Source organism: Sycon ciliatum, chromosome 7 (assembly GCF_964019385.1).
Source record: "Sycon ciliatum chromosome 7, ocSycCili1.1, whole genome shotgun sequence".
Lineage (NCBI taxonomy): Eukaryota > Metazoa > Porifera > Calcarea > Leucosolenida > Sycettidae > Sycon > Sycon ciliatum.
In genome coordinates, this window is record NC_088649.1 from 16253393 (window position 1) to 16273462 (window position 20070).

Genomic DNA, 20070 nt, shown 5'->3' on the forward strand with positions numbered 1-20070 from the left:
GCCATGCATGTCGCGGTGTGCTCTCTTTCTGCGCATGTATCCGTTTCTGGCTGCCGCGCATGTCGCGGTGTGCTCTCTTTCTGCGCATGTATCCGTTTCTGGCTGCCGTGCATGTCGCGGTGTGCTCCCCTTTCTGCGCATGTATCCGTTTCTGGCTCCTACAGCTCGCGTTGCGCTTCCCTTGCTCTCCTATGTGTACACATGTCCATTTCTGGCTGTACCCGCATGCCTATTTCTGCCTTCGCGCTGTCCCCTGAGGAATCGCTTGAGCCTAGTATGGATCCAGTGATCCGAATGTAGCGCCGTTCCCAGCAAGAACTTGCCGACTTTATATTTTGTTGCTCTACAAGCAGCTTTTCGCTAGTCTTCTTCATGTCTCTTCTTAGAGTAGAGACCAGTTTTTTCCTGCTCTAATCAGTAGCTCAGAGCTACATCAATAGCAATAATAAAACCTTATAAAAGACACAAAAAAACTCTTGTCGATGCGATGACAACGACGACAAACTGGTGCCAAAACCCTACTAAGTAGATGCCAGCGAAGAAGGATAAGACGCCCGTCGGGACTTTGTTCCTCAGACGTAGGCAGGTGCATGTGCAGCAAGTGGCCATTCAGAGAGACATCAAGGAAGCCTCTGCCCTGCTCCAGACCATCGAACCTGCCTCTCCCGATCCGGACACCTTGCAAAAGCTAAGTTTCTTGTGCTCTGTTTTAGAATCTTCCTTATTAGCATATGACGATTTTTGTGGTAGTTTAGCTGAGATTTTGGTTCCTGAGAATCTGGGTATCTCTAAAGAAGATGTTGAAACTGAGTTAGAGGATTGTGTAAATTGCTCATCATCTGTACGCTCCACAATTACTGCCATCAAACGCACGTTACACACGTCATCGCCTAGCGCGATCGGAAACCCAGCTGGCGCTAGCGACCCAGACTCGCACGATCAGCATGTCTTAGCCTCAGCATCACTACACGCTACCGCAACAAAACTGCTATCTACCACACAACAACAACATAAATCCATGACTCAAACACAGTCACAGCTCCTACAACAACAGACCGCTCTCCTCAACACGCTACATTCTCAATCTCAGCCTTGTACTACTTCAACACCAACATCTGTCAAATTACCAAAAATTGAAATTTCTGAATTTTCTGGAGATTTTTTGAAATGGAGCGAATTCCATGACATGTTCATGTCCTCAATTGACAATAACACGGGGCTGTCAGAGATACAAAAACTCACCTACCTCAAGGACCACGTTACTGGGTTGGCCCATGACGCCATCTCCGGCCTCCCTTTGTCGAACGCAAACTACACCATTGCATTGGATATCCTCCGTGCCCGATTCGGCACCAAACAAGTACTGGTGGATTCGCATTACACGTCAATGCTCGACTTACCTTCCGCGTCGAACACCACGACATCTTTACGCAAGTTGTATGACCAGTTAGAAATTCACTTGCGTAGCCTTGATGCTCTCGGCGAGAAAACTGACTCAGGCGTAATTATCTCCATCATGACAAGCAAACTTCCACGTGCCACACTTGTAACCCTTGAGCTAAAAAAGGGCCCAACGCCGTGGACCTGCCAGGATTTAAGAGACGCTCTAGGAGTGTACATTGCGGCACACGAAGCGGCAGATCGCCTTTGCCCTCCAAAGAAGCCCAACGATACGAGCAGCTTCAAGGCCTCTCATGCCGCATCCCCTTCCCCATCTCCATCTTCTGGGCATTCATTACCAGCACAAGCAATGTCTCGGCGAAAGCCTACTTGTGCATTTTGCAAGGCCGCACATTATACAGACAAATGCACCAAAGTTACCACGATCAATGACAGACAGAAGGCAGCTAAAGGTCGTTGCCTCAAATGCTTCAGTACACGGCACAGTACACGTGAATGCACTAGCACAATCACTTGCTATCATTGCAAAACGTCTGGCCATCACCGCAGTTTGTGCCCGACTAAATTCACAGCCTCATCTCAAACCAGCCTAAGTGCTCATGCAGAGGTTTTCACACCTCACGCCAACACACTAACAGCGAACAGTGGTAGCCATGTCGTAATGCAAACGGCCGTAGCATCATGCTCCATACACGATGGCCACATTGTCAATGCGAGAATCTTGTTCGACACTGGTGCAAATCGCACGTATGTCACTTCACACTTAGCAACACGTCTCAACCTGCCTACAGTCGGTAAGCAGTATATTTCTTTAGCAACCTTTGGCAATAGCAAGCGACACACAACAGAATATGACCAGGTGGAAGTTAGGGTGCAGTGCAATGATGGCTCTATGCACCTCCTCAAAGCATGTGTGTTACCAGAAATAACTGCACCGATTCAGAGGGTAGAATTGGCAAAGCGGTATCCAGTCTTGCAATCCTTGCCCCTTGCCGAACCGCTAGCTTCTTCTTCAGGCTCATTGCCCATCGACATACTGGTGGGCCTCGATCACTACTACCATATTGTGGGTCCAGACCGCTTGGAACTTCCAGGGGGACTTGTCCTCCTGCAGTCTTCCCTCGGCTTCATTTGTACAGGTACGGTACCTACACCGGCCACGTCGGAGGGTCAATCATGTCTTGCAATCCACAGTCACAGCGATGGAGATCCCTCTATGGACTTGCAGCGGTTTTGGGCAGCGGAAGAGTTCCCTGTCCCAGACAACGCAGACCACGAAGACATCGTTCTTCAGCAATTCCTCCACACACTCTCTTTCGAGGACTCTCGCTATGTTGTCGAGTGGCCATGGCGGGACCTGCACGACGAACTTCCATCCAACTACGGATTAGCACTGGGCCGACTGACCTCCCTTTTGAAACGTGTCACGTCAAAGCGTACTCTTCTTCAACAGTTCAACAGTGTGTTGCAAGATCAGTTGACCAAAGGCATCATTGAGATAGTACCGCCTGGGCCCACTTCGAATTCTGTGCATTATCTTCCCCACCACTGCGTAGAGAAGCCTTCACACACGACTACAAAGCTCCGAATAGTCTACGATGCTTCCGCCAAGCTCTCACGCTCCCACCCCAGCCTGAACGACTGCCTAGCTGCTGGCCCGAACCTCGTCCCTGATCTCGCTGGAGTCCTCCTGCGTTTCCGCCTTTCGCCTATTGCCATTTCCAGTGACATAGAAAAAGCTTTCCTTCAACTCAGCCTATGCAAAGCGGACAGAGACGTCACTCGTTTTCTGTGGGTCAAGGACCTTGATCAACCACCCTCACCAGAGAATCTTGTAGTCTACCGCTTCTGTCGTGTGCCATTCGGGGTGATCAGTAGCCCCTTCCTTCTAGCAGCTACTGTTCGCCATCATCTCTCTATTGCCGACGTCCCAGACGCGCAAGAACTTCTTCGGAATATCTATGTAGACAACTTGTTTATCGGCGCAACCTCTCCTGATGAGGTCCTTCATAAGTACACTGCAACGAAGAAGTTATTCTCAGCCGCATCGATGAATGCTCGAGAATGGTCCAGCAACAGTCCAGAGTTCCTTCACCACGTTCCCGAACTCGATTGCGCTTCAACCGGTACACAAAAGTGCCTTGGTATGCTTTGGGATACCTGTCAAGATAGTCTCTACTGTACAAAGGTCGCTGCCACTCATGCCGTCATAGCAACCAAACGTCACCTACTGCAAACCGTGGCCAAGTTCTTCGATCCCCTTGGATTGCTTTCTCCTGTTCTGGTGCGCGCCAAGATACTTCTCCAGGACGTGTGGAAGTTAGATGTAGGCTGGGATGACCCTCTTCCACTTGAAATCTTGGATCGATGGCAGAGTATTGCGATTGATTTAGAAGAAGCGCATACTGTAGCCTTCCCTCGGTACGTCAGCAACGCATCACCCAATGTCTCGCATGCGCTCCATGTCTTCTGCGATGCGTCTGAAGCAGCCTATGGCGTAGCTGCCTATCTTGTTACCGACAATGCCCACGAGCGGGCATCTCACCTCATCTACAGCAAGTCTCGTGTTGCGCCAGTAAAGCCGTGCTCCATCCCCCGCCTCGAGCTGATGGCAGCTCTACTTGGTGCCCGAGTCATCCTCTACTTACGCAAGGAGCTTCCTTTGGCCTTCTGCTCCACAGTGTTGTGGTCTGATTCGACCACCGTTCTCCACTGGCTACAATCAAATGACAAGTTGCCAGTCTTTGTCCTCAACCGTGTAACCGCAATACGAGCCGTCAACGATCTCCAGTGCCGTCATGTTCGCTCAGCTCACAACCCAGCGGATCTGCCGTCACGAGGAGCATCAACCTCATTCCTACTGGACAACATCCTCTGGTGGCACGGACCGCCCCTCCTCACGCAGCCTCTAGCTGATCTACCATCAAATGGCCCAATCGCGCACGCTACCATCGCCCTTGGGGAGGGTCCTCCGGATTCAAAGGTGCCAGAGTCTCAGCAACCACACAATAAAAAACCCGATGCACATCACAAGCAAAAAAAAAGATGTGATGAAACACCCCCATTTGAACATCAGTCGTGATCATTTATGTGCCCCCTTTTTTGGCACCAAGCGATTCCCTTTTGTATGCACCCAGCCATGTCTGGCTGTCCTGCAGCTAGCAGTGTGCTCTACTTGCTCTCTGTTGTATGCATGTACCCGTTTCTGGCTGCCGTGCATGTCGCGGTGTGCTCCCCTTTCTGCGCATGTATCCATTTCTGGCTGCCATGCATGTCGCGGTGTGCTCTCTTTCTGCGCATGTATCCATTTCTGGCTGCCATGCATGTCGCGGTGTGCTCTCTTTCTGCGCATGTATCCGTTTCTGGCTGCCGCGCATGTCGCGGTGTGCTCTCTTTCTGCGCATGTATCCGTTTCTGGCTGCCGTGCATGTCGCGGTGTGCTCCCCTTTCTGCGCATGTATCCGTTTCTGGCTCCTACAGCTCGCGTTGCGCTTCCCTTGCTCTCCTATGTGTACACATGTCCATTTCTGGCTGTACCCGCATGCCTATTTCTGCCTTCGCGCTGACCCCTGAGGAATCGCTTGAGCCTAGTATGGATCCAGTGATCCGAATGTAGCGCCGTTCCCAGCAAGAACTTGCCGACTTTATATTTTGTTGCTCTACAAGCAGCTTTTCGCTAGTCTTCTTCATGTCTCTTCTTAGAGTAGAGACCAGTTTTTTCCTGCTCTAATCAGTAGCTCAGAGCTACATCAATAGCAATAATAAAACCTTATAAAAGACAACAAAAACTCTTGTCGATGCGATGACAACGACGACAATGAGTCTCTGCCCCAGGAAAGCCGGTCCGTGCAAGATGAACAACAATCATCTGTGGACTCAGCCAATCCTCCCCAAGGGCTGCAGCAGCAACAGCAGCAGGCCTCTACACCTGTTGCTCCATCGCTGCCACCACCATCGCGAGGTAAAGCCGCCCACTCATCTCCAGATGAAGAAGGTTTTACCCTAGCATCGGGAAAGCACACCTTCGCACCCCATGTCCTGACCCCCACCCAGCTGACCCCCGAGCAGCAGCCAGCATTCAATGTCGACATACAACAGCAATGGGCAAAGCAGGCCAGCGCGAAAGAGATGGCCGATGTTGCCAAACGAGTAGCCGCAAGGCATCAACGGCACTTGAGCAAGTAAGCATCCTAGTAATAGTTGTCAGGAACATTTTTGCGCATATCAATCTGTATTCTACTACTGTGCTGATTCTGCCGACACTCTTACAAATGGCGTCTCTTAATCCCCTAGCACCCAGCTTTTTCCCCTCTAAGTCAAATCTAACCAGGCCTACCAGTATATATCCTACTCACAATGCAGAACCCCTCCCTGCCCTTCTTGCTGATGTGACATCTAGCCATCCACCCTACACGCCCATAACACATTCATTCCACCTTAGGATAGGCCAACTCAACTGCCAAAGCGCCACTCATAAGATCCCAGTCATTGAGTCGCTACTACACATTTCGTCCCTTGACCTCCTATTCCTCTGTGAGACGTGGTTCTACCAATCACTGCCGGATGCAGCCATCTCAATTCCCGGATACAGCCTCCTGCGTAAAGATAGAGACGGTGCCCGACACTCCGCGATAGGCGGAGGACTTGCTGTTTATATTCGACAATCGCTTATGTGCCATTTCCAACGGCGGACCGACCTTGAATGCAAACTGGAGCACATTTGCGTGGAATTTATAGAATCGCAGAACAGTCGAAAGAATACATTCCACATGTTTTACAGGCCCCCTCACCGATCATCAGCAGAAAAACACGACTTTTTGTGTCCTTCCAGTCCACCATTGCCAACGCACTGTCAGCCTCAGGCACGACAGTCATTCTCGGTGATTTCAATGCCAAACTCCGACAGTGGAACGCAACAGATGTTGATACGGCAGAGGGCAAACAGCTAGCAGGATTGTTAGACGACCTTGCACTACAGCAAATTGTCCGAAACACCGCAACCCGATACTCAGCTACGGGTAGCCAGTCATCACTTCTCGACCTGGTTATCACAGACGCAGATCATCGTATATCCGACCTTGAAGTCCTAGATCCGCTATCAGACCACTGTCCCATAATCTTTAAATATCTCTCAGGAAAGCACACCCCAAAGCACCCGCCGCCCCGCTTTGTACCAGACTACGCGAACACTGACTTTCAATCTCTACGACAGAAACTTTCATCTCTTCCACTTCGGGAGTGTATGCTTGGTGCTTCCACCATCGAGAGTGTGTGGTGGGCATGGGAGTCATGTATCACACAAGCCATTGCCAGCTGCTTAGCGTACAGACGAGTTTCATCTCGAAGACAGCAAACCAAGCCTTGGTTCACCCCGCATCTGCATCACCTTCATCGCCAGAAGCAGCGCCTTTTCCGTGCCGCCAAGCGCCACCAAACAGTAGCATACTGGTTAACCTACAAGGCCCAGAGGAATGCATATCAGAACCAGTTAAGAAATGCCAAGACCCTGTACTTCAAGCGCCTCAGTGAGAATATTCACGATGAGCAAGATGCCCACCTTTGGTGGAAGAAAGCCAAGACACTTGCCAACATCTCCTGTAAGAAAGATAAAGTTCCTGACCTAACGTGTGAGGGCTACACGGCACAGAGCGAACCAGAGAAAGCAGAAATGCTCGCGAAGGTATTTGAGCGCCAGTGCACTCCTGCTCAAGGTACAGGTCCAATACCAGCACCAGCCGACGACTGTCCGAATGAATTATTCTCTCTGCCAGTCTTGGCCGAATCCTCAGTGTACCGGGTGCTCCGAAGGCTCCCGCAGCATAAGGCAACAGGCGGGAACATCTCGAACAGGATCCTCCGAGAGATCGCACCTTGTATAACGTCCTCTGTTACCAACCTGTTTAACGCTAGCCTCACCTTAGGTGAGTTTCCTAGTGCCTGGAAGCTGGGAACAGTAATCCCCATATTTAAAAATAAAGGTAACCCGTGTGATCCCTCCAACTACCGCCCTATAACCCTACTCCCAGCTATTGCGAAAGCACTAGACAAGATTGTCGCCACCAAATTCGGTCACTATCTCGAGGTCAACAACATCATTGTCCCGGAACAGTTCGGCTTTGTCCGTGATTGCTCCACAGTTGACCAGCTGATACAGCTCACTACTAAGATCGCATCGACCATGGATAAACGCATCCCTTACGATGCTGCATTTCTCGATTTTGCGAAGGCCTTCGATAAAGTGCCGCATGACGTGCTTCTCCAGCAACTCGGGACTATCTGCGATGCTCCGGCTACGAGTTGGTTTAAGAACTACCTCGATACGCGTACATTCAGCGTCCGCGTCCAACACCATCTGTCCTCCCCACGTCCCGTCAAGTCTGGAGTACCCCAGGGTTCCCACCTCGGGCCATTGCTTTTCCTGGTACATATCAACACCCTACCCAGAGCCTCGACACGCAACCAGCACGCTGATGTTTACCTGTTCGCGGATGACACCGCCGTCGGCCAAGCACGAACCAAAGGTACCAGCCCAATGGAGACTGCCCTGCAGGACACATTTGCCTGGGCCGACCGAGTAGGCGGAACCTTCAACCCATCGAAAACCGTTGTTATCTCATTCGCTGAGGAAGGAGCTGCAGAGACCATCCGCGGTATCCAGCCGTCAACCAGTCACCGTCACCTGGGAGTGTTGTTGAGTGAAACACTTAGCTTCCAGGAGCATATTGAACAGACAATAAGCAATTTTAGACAGCGCTGCATTCTTCTGTGCCATATGGCTGACCGTTTAACAGGAGACATCGTCAGGAAGCTGTACCTTACGTATGTCCGCCCCACAGCAGAATACGCCGCCCCAGTATGGGAGTCCTCCCTCTCTGCTGCACAGCGGCTCACCCTTGAACGGCTGCAAGCCAGAGTAGCTCGCACAGTCATGCGGCTTGAGAGATGCCCTTGCCCATCAGACGAGCCCAAGTCATCATTGTTTAAACAGCTGGGGTGGCCAAGTCTATCCTGGCGCAGGAAGATCGCCTGCCTTATGGAATTCTTCCATTTGGTCACCACCCAACCAGAACTTTTTGAAGCAGCGGGATACTGCCCCACGCGTAGTCGCCGCCGCCAACTCGCATTCACTCTGCCAAGGGTTGGGAAACACGCCGGGAGGTCATTTCTCTTCCGCACCGCTACTGTCTGGAATGCCTTGCCCGCAGACCTGAGAGCCACAGCCTCGCAGTCCCTGTTTCACAGTCACATTTGCACGCACTTCTCTGACACCAAACACAATGCCACTCCGCACTGACATGCCTCTGTCCTCCTTCTTTGTGCGTTGCGCTTATTCTTATTAATTTTTGTGTTTCTGTTTCGGTACATTTCGTATTTCAAGGCATACCCCGAGGCTATAGGTATCATTGATTGAAGGACCATTCTGGAACATTCAGCATAATTGTATTTCTCTTGCTAGGCTGTTCATTACGAATTATTAGCCCTCCACTGTCTGCTATCTCAACCCCACAGCCTCCCATTATAATGGAACTCCCTTCAATTTAGACTACGTCTTTGGGAAATCCTCAAATATATATAATAATAATAATAATATTTGTTCGGTGCGCATGGACGCGATGGTTCGGGTGGTGTTTCCTGATGTCGAGCTTTCTGCCCCGCCGGTTGCCATTATTGAACTCAGTTGCAATCCACTCTCTTCTTCGTACCCGGCTTTCTTCATGAATGCGGTCGTGAGTGTGGTGCCTTGTCTTGGCCTCAAACCACAGCTCCAACAATCTACGCAGCAGTCTAGAGGCACAGCGGCAGAAATCCACGGTCGTCGGACAAAATCCAAATCAAACTGAATACAGTGTAGTTGGGGTAGACAGACTCACGGTCAAAACCAAAGGCACAGGGATAGCACGGTTCCACGGACACAAGAAAGAACATCAATATCAGTTCATCATGTCAACTAGCTGCGCTGAAAAGTGAAAGTACAGGACTTCTGCATAGGAAAGTAATGATCTCTACTAAAAAATCCAAGATGTCGCGAGTAGTTCGAAATTTACTTAGTCGTGTTACCTCCCCTCCTCACGCTGGTCGTGGGGAAGGTAACACTCCAGAGCTTTTAGAGGATCCCGACATTGTGCCACCTACACCAGTGAGGAAAGTCGGAGAAAAATCCAAGGTGCAGGATCGGTCCGACAACCCCACCGAAATAGATGACTTGCACAAAGATTGTCTGGGTTCGAGACGGGGCAAGTGGACCTTCTGACTCTGACTTCCCCACCTTTTGAGTTCGTGACTTTGGCTTTTGCCTGACGAACACTGAGCTAGATTTTTGGCTAGAGAGTAGAGTTGTTTTGATTCGGCTTGTATCGTCATGCCGAAGCGCCGCTGCGCTCCTGAATGCACTAGCAGACGAGAGATGGAACTGAGGCTCCCATTCCATACGTTCCTTGCCGAGCCGGCCGGCCGGGAGGCAGAAAAATGAGGGAATATTATTTTAGTATCATTGGTGTAGGCTGCAACAAGCACATCGTGGTCCTGAAGTGTGACTACTTTCCCGCAGTGGAAGCGAAGTCAAGCACAACGAAAGTTTGTGGACGTCTGAGAAAGAACTCGATTCCCTTTGATTCGGCTGCACTAGCTCCATAGCGACACTCTCCTGAGGACAGACTGCGGAGAGGCCAGGAACCTGCCGAGTCACGAGTGGAAGCCCAAACCACGAAAATGAAGGGTGGAAGGACTGAGTGTGAGAGTCAGATGGCCTTTACTAGTACTTCAAGTAGTATCTGAGTTGAAGGAGAGAACAAGTGTGCTGGAGAAACGCTGCGACTGAGTCCTCAGGCCTGATGTGTACTAGCTACTGTTGAAGTCTCACTTGTTCCGATATGAACATTTCATCAGCCCAAGTCGCACACGATTTTCCAGCTATGGAGAGAAACATTATGCTCTTGAAATTCACATAGGAAAGACTGTCATGGCGAGATATTCAGATACACCGTGTGACATAGCCAAGTTTTTCCCTAACACTGTGCAATCAGTCTTGACAGCAGTGTAAGTTTCGAAAATGCAGCCCATCTCGGGGATACAGCAAAGGCTGTAATTAAAGACCACCGTGACTAGCGACCAGCCTGGTACTACAGACCACATTGCCAGGCACGGACGGTCTCACATTCATATCCAAGTCCAAACTTGGAATCAACTGTGAGCTCAAAGTTTAGATGGACATCACTCCCTGTATAGAATCCAGCCAATTGGCTTCACCCCTATATAGAGTCCATTGGTCCAAAATCAACTGTACGAAGTCCAAACTTTGAAATCAACGAGTCTTTATGTGGACAACAATCGCTGTATAAAGTCCAGCCAATTAGGCATCCCCTATCCAGAGTTCCAAATTAGACATAGGATCTGCTGTAAGCAGCGAATATTAATCAGAAAACGGCCTCTCCCTTTAATCCTTTACATCATTCACTTCTCAAGATAAAAAATAAGTATTGAGGCGCCACTGCAGCCACTTCATTACACGAAAAACCCTACAAACACCATCCTCAAGTCAAGTGGTCTCTTCGCAGACGCTGCAAATTACAATATCTCAATCATGTAGTGTTGCCAAATTATTGTCCACGCACACACACAAATGCACACACACACACACAACGCCAAGAAAATACGTAGAAAAAAACCAAGAATAGAAAAAGAATAATGGAGAGCCAAGGATTAATTATTTGTTTTCAAATTATTGTGCGTGCGCACACACACACACACACACACAAACTTCTACAACGCCAAGAAAACTATTGTTTTGTTTGTTGAGCACTGACCAAGAAAGCACAGCTATGGCGGACTCAACCCTAGACCTAGCCCTGATCGAGTTCAATGTGTTGCAGCAGGTAGCCAAGGACGTCCGAATTCCAGGATGGGACGACCTATCCAGGGCGGACCTCGTGTTCGCTCTCCGTAAGCAGGGCCAGGGAGCCAGCGCACCAGCCAGAGGAGCGCCATCTGAAACCGGTATGGTACCAATTGTATCAGAACTGTTAGACGTAGTCCGAGCACTTTCAAATGAGATTTCGCAAATACGAAATGTGATTGAAACAAGTAAGTCTTCGCAAGAAAACTTCGAAGCCCAATTGTCACGATTGCGGGAGGAGATGGGGGAGCTCAAAAGTCAGCAAGTGCGAGCCCCGGTAGTGCCACTAACTAACCACTCGGTACCAACCGAATACGTACGCTGCCATCCTTTGACGTGCATCTACTACAGAGCCCAATGTACAAGTAGGTCCAAATATGTACACTTCTACCATTTCTGGCGCATCCTCTACAGAGCCCATTGTACAAGTAGGTTCCCAGTACGCACCTCCCGCACCCAAACATGGCACGCGAATGACCAGCTCTGGCACTCCTGGTGACACTGACCGTAATGGTTGGCAGTATCCTCCACACCGACACATGGCTCGTGCTCCAGCACTGCAGCGTTCTATCACATCACAGTACAAAAAGCCGATGTCCAGTAAGCGAGGCAGCCTCCAGGGGGCAGAAAGGATCAAGCGGAAGTGCTTCTACCTCGGAAATGTCGATCCTGGGTGTGAGGCTGACTCTATCAGGGAGTGGTGCAAAAAGAAAGCAGTTGACGTCCTCAGTTGCTCAATTTCGGAGTCCAAGTACTTTGGTACTGCTTATGCTCACCTTGTTGTTCCGGCTGAGCATACTGACCAGGTTCTCGAAGAAGATTTCTGGCCAAGCAAAGTTTCCATCAGGGAATGGAGATTTGCATCTGACAGCACAACCTTGGATCAGTCTGCTAGTAACTAAACCATGCAATTGGACCCACACCCACCTTCCCCACTGAACTCACACGCACACCCATTCTTTCCTACCAGACACTCCCTTCCCACTCACCAGCATTCTACACCACCCCAGCTCACACTCCTATCAACAAACTGTCGTTCTGTAGTAAATAAGTGTACAGAGCTTACTATTGTTGCTGAAGAGTGGCAGCCTGACATAATCTGCCTAACTGAAACCTGGCGCGACCCGAATATTGCACTTAATATTACGCGTTATGACACCTTCCGGAGGCACAGGCCCCCTGCAGAGAATAAGTCCGGGACAAGTGCAAGAGGTTAAGGCGGTGTCGCTATCCTTGTTCGACAGAATAAGTTTAAGTCTGTTGCCATGCGTCCCGATCTAGCTCGCGATGGGTGCGAAGCCGTTTGGGTTCAACTCCAGCCGTATCCGGCTGCAGCTGAGCCGATCCTCCTCTGCTGCAGTTATCGTCAACCTTCTGCTAAGCCAACAGATATACCAAGGTACTGCCAGACTCTCGAAGACGTACTCATTACTCTTCCTCTTTCATCTTCTCACGTTATCTTGACAGGTGATTTTAACAGCAAGCACACGTCATGGTGTTCGACAGATTCCACCAATACTGCCGGTGCTGAATTGTATCGCACGCTCAGTCCATTTGGTCTTCACCAACTCGTCAACACATGTACATACACGTCACCCTCTGGTGTCCAAGCCTGCTTGGATTTGGTGTCCGACAGCTTCCAAAAAGCAACCATCCTCAACAAGCAGTTTACCTCTGTCGCGGTGCCTGATGACCCACGTTTAGTAATACCCCCTCTCCAATATGACACTCGTCTTACTCGCCAATTCACCCACGTTCACTACAGCAGATGTTCGTAAAGCCATCTCAAACCTGAAATCTGGGAAAGCGCCAGGGCTAGACGGTATCACGAACAATATGATAAAGAAGCTAGCTACTGCGATTTCTTTTCCACTTAGCCGCCTATTTAACCTCTCCTTTACCACAGGCAAGTTCCCTACTGACTGGAAACTGGCTAAAATTGTGCCTATTTACAAGTGCAAAGGCAGCAAATCCCAAGCTAGTAACTATCGCCCAATTTCCCTCCTGTCCTGTATTTCCAAACTTTGCGAACGGCTCTTCTTCAATCAATTGTATAATCATATTTCTCCTGCTCTGGATCCCGCGCAATCTGGGTTTCGTCGTGGTGATTCGACCGCTCTACAGATCACCAAGCTGATCCAAAACATTGCCGACCATCGTCATATGGGGCGGAAAGTTGCCATGTGCTTTTTCGACCTCGAGAAAGCTTTCGACACCGTGTGGCACCGTGCATTACTTGCTAAACTTTCCAAAGTTTTCGGTGTGTGTGACTCAGCGCTGGAGTGGATTACAGACTACCTATCCGACAGAACGCAAGTTGTCTTTGTAGGTGGAACTCTCTCAGATGCTTCACCTGTTCTGTCCGGAGTGCCCCAGGGATCCATCCTTGGGCCCCTCCTTTTCCTAGTGTTTATAAATGATCTTCCCAGTCATGTTAAAGGTGTGTCCTTATTTGCTGACGATACTGCACTGCTCCGGTTCAATGAGTGTCTAGACAGGCTGCGAGACAGTCTCCAGCGCGGTATCAACGAAGTCCATCAGTGGATGAATACCTGGAGACTAAGACCTAATATCGCCAAGACTGAGATATTATTCCTGCCGAACTCAGAGCCAACCTATGCATTCACTCTTCCCGGTTCCCTCACAGACCTCACAGTGGTAAAACAACACAAACATCTTGGTTTGGTCATTGACTCAGACTTATCGTTTAGTAGACATGTCGACTATATCTGTAGCAAAGTCAGTAAAGCTGTTGGCTACCTCGTGTCTCACTGCTCCCACCTACCGCTTGAATGCATTCGCCTTTTTTATCATTGCTATATTCTCCCCATTTTTCTCTATTGCTCAACCGCCTGGTCATCCCTACTTAGTAAATCGTTAATGAGTACCCTGGAAGTCCACAATAAGAGGATACTCAAAGTCCTTTTCTGCAAACCATCATACTTTCCTTCTGCCGAGCTGTATGATATTATGTTAAACACCTTCCCTATCTCTAGTCATGCGGATCGAAAACTGTGTATTGTTGTTCATTCTATTCGTCTTGACAAAGCCCCGCCACACTTTCGTAAATATAACTGGTTTCTTCCCACTCGTCCTACGCGCAATCCCTGCACTTTACCTAAAGCCCGAACCTCAGCTTATACCAGATCTCCGTTTTTTGCTGCCTATTCTCTCTGGGTGGCCCTGCCTCTATCAGTAAAATCGTCTTGTACGCTAAAGGATTTCAAGGCCAACATGAAGCTCGTGTTCTAATAACTGCTAGTTCTTCATCCACATTTGTTTCTCTTTGCCTCCAGTAATGTGTAATATTTATTTATTTTTGCTTTGTTTTTGTTTACTGCCATGGCTGGCTACCGCCCCCTCCCTCCATATTGGCCTATATTCTCTGGCCACGGGAAGGTGAAATAAATATATAAATAAATAAAAAACACCAAGAAAAGAGTAGAGGCACAATACACAATCAACTCCAACAGCCATGCAAACGTCCACCCATTTACACGTAAAGTCAAGAGGGATAACACATAATTATACGAAACGAATGCATACGTGGGCGGATGCACGCACGTTTACATACATGTAGTAGTGTAAGAGAGTAACATAGTGCAGTAGTCAGCATAATACTAGCACATGCTGAGAGTGCAATAGCAAGCTTCACCATTGCTCATGGCCATGCAAATGTTCAGCATCACTCAGTTCCACAAGGTTCTGAAGATCAGCACACCTGCAACAAATAGATTGCACAAGGATACGCTTATTACCCTAATGATGCATGGGAGCACACAACTACCAAGTTCTCAACGAATGTGATGCTCAATGAAAATCCATCCACTCAAAGACCTGTGAACAGGTGAGGGTGGGGACAATAATCTATTAGTAATACAAGGAATAAGATCGTTTGTGCACACTCAAGACGCACAAACACACCACCATACATGTAGTGTACACAGTGTTTCACTTCACTGCAACTAAATTGATATGAGATGATTTGAACAATCTGTACAGCGTTGCCGTCAGTCAGTCTTTCCCAAAATGGAAATGCAATGATTTGTTGTCACGAGGCAGTTTCACTGACACAATGTCATGTTTGTGACATCAAAATGGTTACGTCATGGAATACGAGTACATGTATTAGCTTTTAGAAGCTTTTTCTTGTCATCGGCATACAAGAAATCCTCCTACTACTACTACTACTAGTACACTGGCACTGCGTTTGTGGATCCTATTGTTTTTGACATCATACTAGAGCCTACAACAGGAAGAGTGTCGTGGAGTTCACATAATTATCACAGGGATAAAAATACATTTCTCATGAAATAAAATAATTGATGATAGCTAGACGATCGTATACGATTGATGCAAAGTCCTTGCAGTCCTTGAGGACTATTACGAAGTGGTTTATTACTTTTAGGGCATTCATTCAAGCAACATCAAACAAAAGCGATACGCTCTTTGAAAATGGAAAAAAAAATCAAGCATAACGACAGAACAGCAGACCAATCGAAACGAGTAAAAGCTTCCTCACCTCAGTCATCGTCCTGCCATGTAGTTGGACAGCCTTTTGACACGGTGGTACAGGCAGCTCTTGTCCAGTCAAACAGGGTACTATCCTTGTGGCGTCGAACAAAAGAGAGTGTCAGTGTATGCTTTCTGCTTTCATCCCTCGCTCTGATGAAACCGTTCAAACGTTTTACTGCCAGCAATGGCCAGCCAAACAGGGGTTCCTTGTGGCGTCGAACGAAAGAGAGTGTCAATGTACCTGACTCGTCAGATTTGAACTGTGCTGAACTTTTCTCGTTCTGCAATTTCTGCTTTCATCCCACGCACTGATGAAACGTCTTCAGAGAACCACAAGACGCTTTCCAGATTTGATTTTGAACGTCTCCTTATCCTCCTTGGTTACCTCGAGACAGATTACTGTCAGCAACTGCACAGCAGAACTGGCAGCCATGGCTGAAGTGAAGAAAGGAATGCGCTGCCACGAGGCAAGCAAAACTGAAAAGGTGTTTTTTTTTTCGGGCACAACACACAGGACGGCGTGACTGGATAAACTGGACTCCTGGACCGTGAATAGGGGACTTGTAGAAAAAGTGTACTCCTCATAGGGGATTGCGCGGCAGGATGAAGCTGATCAAACTCCTGGACTCTGTATAGTGGATTTTGGACCAATGGCCTCTATATAGGGTGCTGGACATCATATAGTGCATGGACTCTATACTGAGTCCTACATATATTACGGAGTGATACGCTTGGTCATGTGGATCAGTAGGACGACTCGCTGGCGGGACTGTGTCGTGATGAGGGTGATGTGGCTGGTGAAGTCGAGGTTAGAGTCCAAGATGACTCCAATATGTCGGTGAGTCGCTACATCAGACACGTCATCTCCCAGGACCCTGCATACTAAGGTGCGGAGTCGGATGAGTAGGGTGGGCATGTTCTGCACGACTTCTAGGAGTGAACTGCATGGTGCAAGACTTCGAGGGGTTGAAGCAACCTCCGACTGAATCAGCCCACTGCAGAACGGCACCAGTGGCGGCCTGGAGGGGTGGACCATTTGTTGTTGGTTAGGTTCTCAGGCTGCTATACCAAGAGCAGTGTCATCGGCAAATAAGAGCACGTCAGTAGTGACATCAGACGATATGGTGCGAGGAAGGGCATTACATAGAGAATGAAAAGAATCAATGGGGCCAAGGTGAGACTCTGGGGAACGCCTGCAGAAATTAGATGGGTCGGCGACTTGGCAGAGAGAACTTTAACACAGAAGGACCGGTCTCCGAGGTAGTTGGTGAACCAAGGAACGGCTTCAGGGGATATTAAAGTAGCGAGCTGTCGGAGAAGAACAGGGTGCGGTGCCTTGTCAAACGCTTTCGCGAAAAATACAAGAACAGAGCGTGGTAGACAGGGCTCTTGTCGAGTGCTTTAGCCACTCTTGAAGACAGGACAATTAGCTGATCGAATGTTGACTTGCAGGAGACAAAGCCATACTGGTGGTCGGTAATTAATTTTTCGGTCGGTTATTAATCCCTGCCTATTGAGGAAGCTGGTGAGGTGCTCGGCGATGATGGCGTCCAGAATCTTGGCCACGGCCGGCAGCAGGGAGATTGTATTGTATGTTTTTTATTTGAATTCGCAAGTACACATGGGCTACAAGCTCAATTACATGGAAGCGAATGTGATATTTAATGGGGTGTAGGAAGGAGGAGGAATGTTGCAAAGTAACAAGAAGGACACTTCAGGAGCAAAATTAACAAATGCGCATACAAACATACAAAACCATAAAAATTCAACTGGATGAAGAATGTGAAGAAGAGGTTGGTGCTACCTCGGCGACAATTGGGGAATTGTGTGTTGCTCCATACGTGGGAGCTTGCGCTATTCCTGCCGACTTGAATTCTCACTTGACTAACTCACGACTACCATGCAGAGCGCACGAGAAGTCCATCGAACCGCCCACTTGGCAAACCTGCAAGAAAGCACCACTCCCTGCTCAAAAAACAGTGTTTTTGGGAATTCATCCCTCATCATTTGCCTAGTGGACGGTTCGATGGATTTCTCGTGTGCTCTGGACTGGATGGCAGTCGTGAGGATGCCGAAGTCGCACCAACCTCTTCTTCACAGAGTTGTCCCCGGCGCGGGCATGCGAATTAGATGGTTTGGAGGCAACAACGTTGTGAATGGCAAACGGTCCTCAGCGTCTGTTCAGCACCTCCAAGAGCGACACTGACTCACGCTGCTATCTGGTGTTCACGAGATGTTTTTCGCGCTGGAAACGGAGCGTCTCTGTAAGTTTGTATCCCTGGTGATGTCTTTGCCTAGAGAGCACTATATAAGTCGTGCTCTTCAGGCACAATCTTCCTCAGCCTACTCAAGCTCAACTGATGAGGGGTGAATTCCTCGAAACACTGTGTATTGAGTAGGAAGTGGTGCTTTCTTGCAGGTTTGCCGAGTGGACGGTTCGATGGACTTCTCGTGTGCTCTGGATGGCAGCCGTGAGTCAGTCATGTGACAATTGAAGTCGGTTGGTTGAAGAATGGCACAAGCAAACATTTCCTGACAACGAGAGGGACTGTAACGACAGCCACGGCAGTAGCACCAGCAGCAGCAGCAACAACAACAACATCATCATACAGAGATAGGCCTGTAGGCTGTAGTTAGCTGGCCACGCATCTTTGCCGTTCTCTTTGTAGATAGGTAAGACTGTAGCCAACTTCCAGTCACTAGGTAGCTGCCCGAGCCGGAAACTAGTGTTGGCACAGGGACTGCATGATCATGGCTGCCACTTCTCTCAGTGTGCCGTTCGTGATATGCATACCCCCGCCCACAGACTTGTGCTTGAGCAGAGTGCGCAGCTTGCAGAAGACTCCCGTGCTGGGTTGTTTGGAAATTGAAACTGGAGATCTGGGGTAAATTTTGCTGGCTTATAACAATAAAATGTTCTCATACTTTCTGCCTTTCTTGTCATTCTTGCTTCTTGAATTTGTTTGTTTTCCTCTAGTTTTCTTGTGTTTGCGGAGAAGGTTAACGGAGAAGGCGGAGATACTGAATGCGGTAATGCGGTCAAGCACAATATTTGTTTGGGTAGCTCAGGGGGAACGCCAAATATATGGGTACATGTGACTGTTTTTTTTCTCTCTTTTGTTCTTTTTTTGGTGTTTATTGGAATTCGGATACATGTAGCTCAACATGAAACAGTACAGAAGTACAACTACAAAGAGCACCGAATAGAAGGCCCCGGGAACGGGAAACCAAAAAGAAAAAAGAAAAAAAGAAGAAAAAAACAGCAACATCAATTTACTGATTATGATTCTCCATGGCAGCATGAATCCCAGCACCATTGCTGTTTTGTGGCACGGGTGGTCGAGGCAAGGCTTCGGCTTTTCTCAAGCGCATTGCATCTTTGCTTCCCAAAACCGTTCTCATTGGCGAGGGCTCATCTCCTGTTACATGGTATTCTTGTCGCAGTATTAGTTAGTTAGTTTTTTGGTTTGTTTGTTATAAATTATGATAACTGTCCACCAACGTAACCAGATCTTTATACAGTCAGCGAGTGCGACAAAATGGCACAAAACTGACAAGGCCGGGAGTACTGAGACATTCAGCGACCTGACACCTAGGTCCAACACTTCTCCAAGGCGCAAACCAACAACCTTCCAACTTGGAAAGCTCAGGTTCGGAAAGGTCCCCTGTGTAGGCTTTCCCCAAACCGGCCCGTTTTTTCCGCTTGTTCCGCTTTTCGCTCGGGTCAAAAATACATCAGATTCGACTGCAAAATCAGTTGATTGTTTGACAATCGGCTGCAAAACTGGAATATACTGGAAAATCGGCTAAAAGAACTGTTGGCATGTTGGCCTCAAAATTTGTGAAATAATTTATTATTAGAAGATTTGGTCGATTTTCGACGATTGTCAAAGGAACCCTCCAAAATCGGCGAAAAGCGTAGCGATTTTCGATCAGTCTCATTTTCGGCGAATTTTTCGCAGCCTGATTAAAAGGGATTTTACTACAGTCCATTCATCGGAAACAGTCCCGCTGGCTTTTGCAAGTCCAATTTGGGCCGAACTGAGGATCAAAAACCCACTTTAAATCTCCAAAACCTGGGTTTGGGATCTGCTTCTCCACACATTTTGACATGGTATACCTGTCCTAATTTTGTTAAACCTGGCTCAACCAAGACCCTATCAGTATCAGCAAGAGTCCATAACCCCCCAGAGTGTGCAACTCCAGGCTGGGGTCTGGCGCAACAAAATCCAAACATTGCGTCATCCGGTCCATAGTCAAGC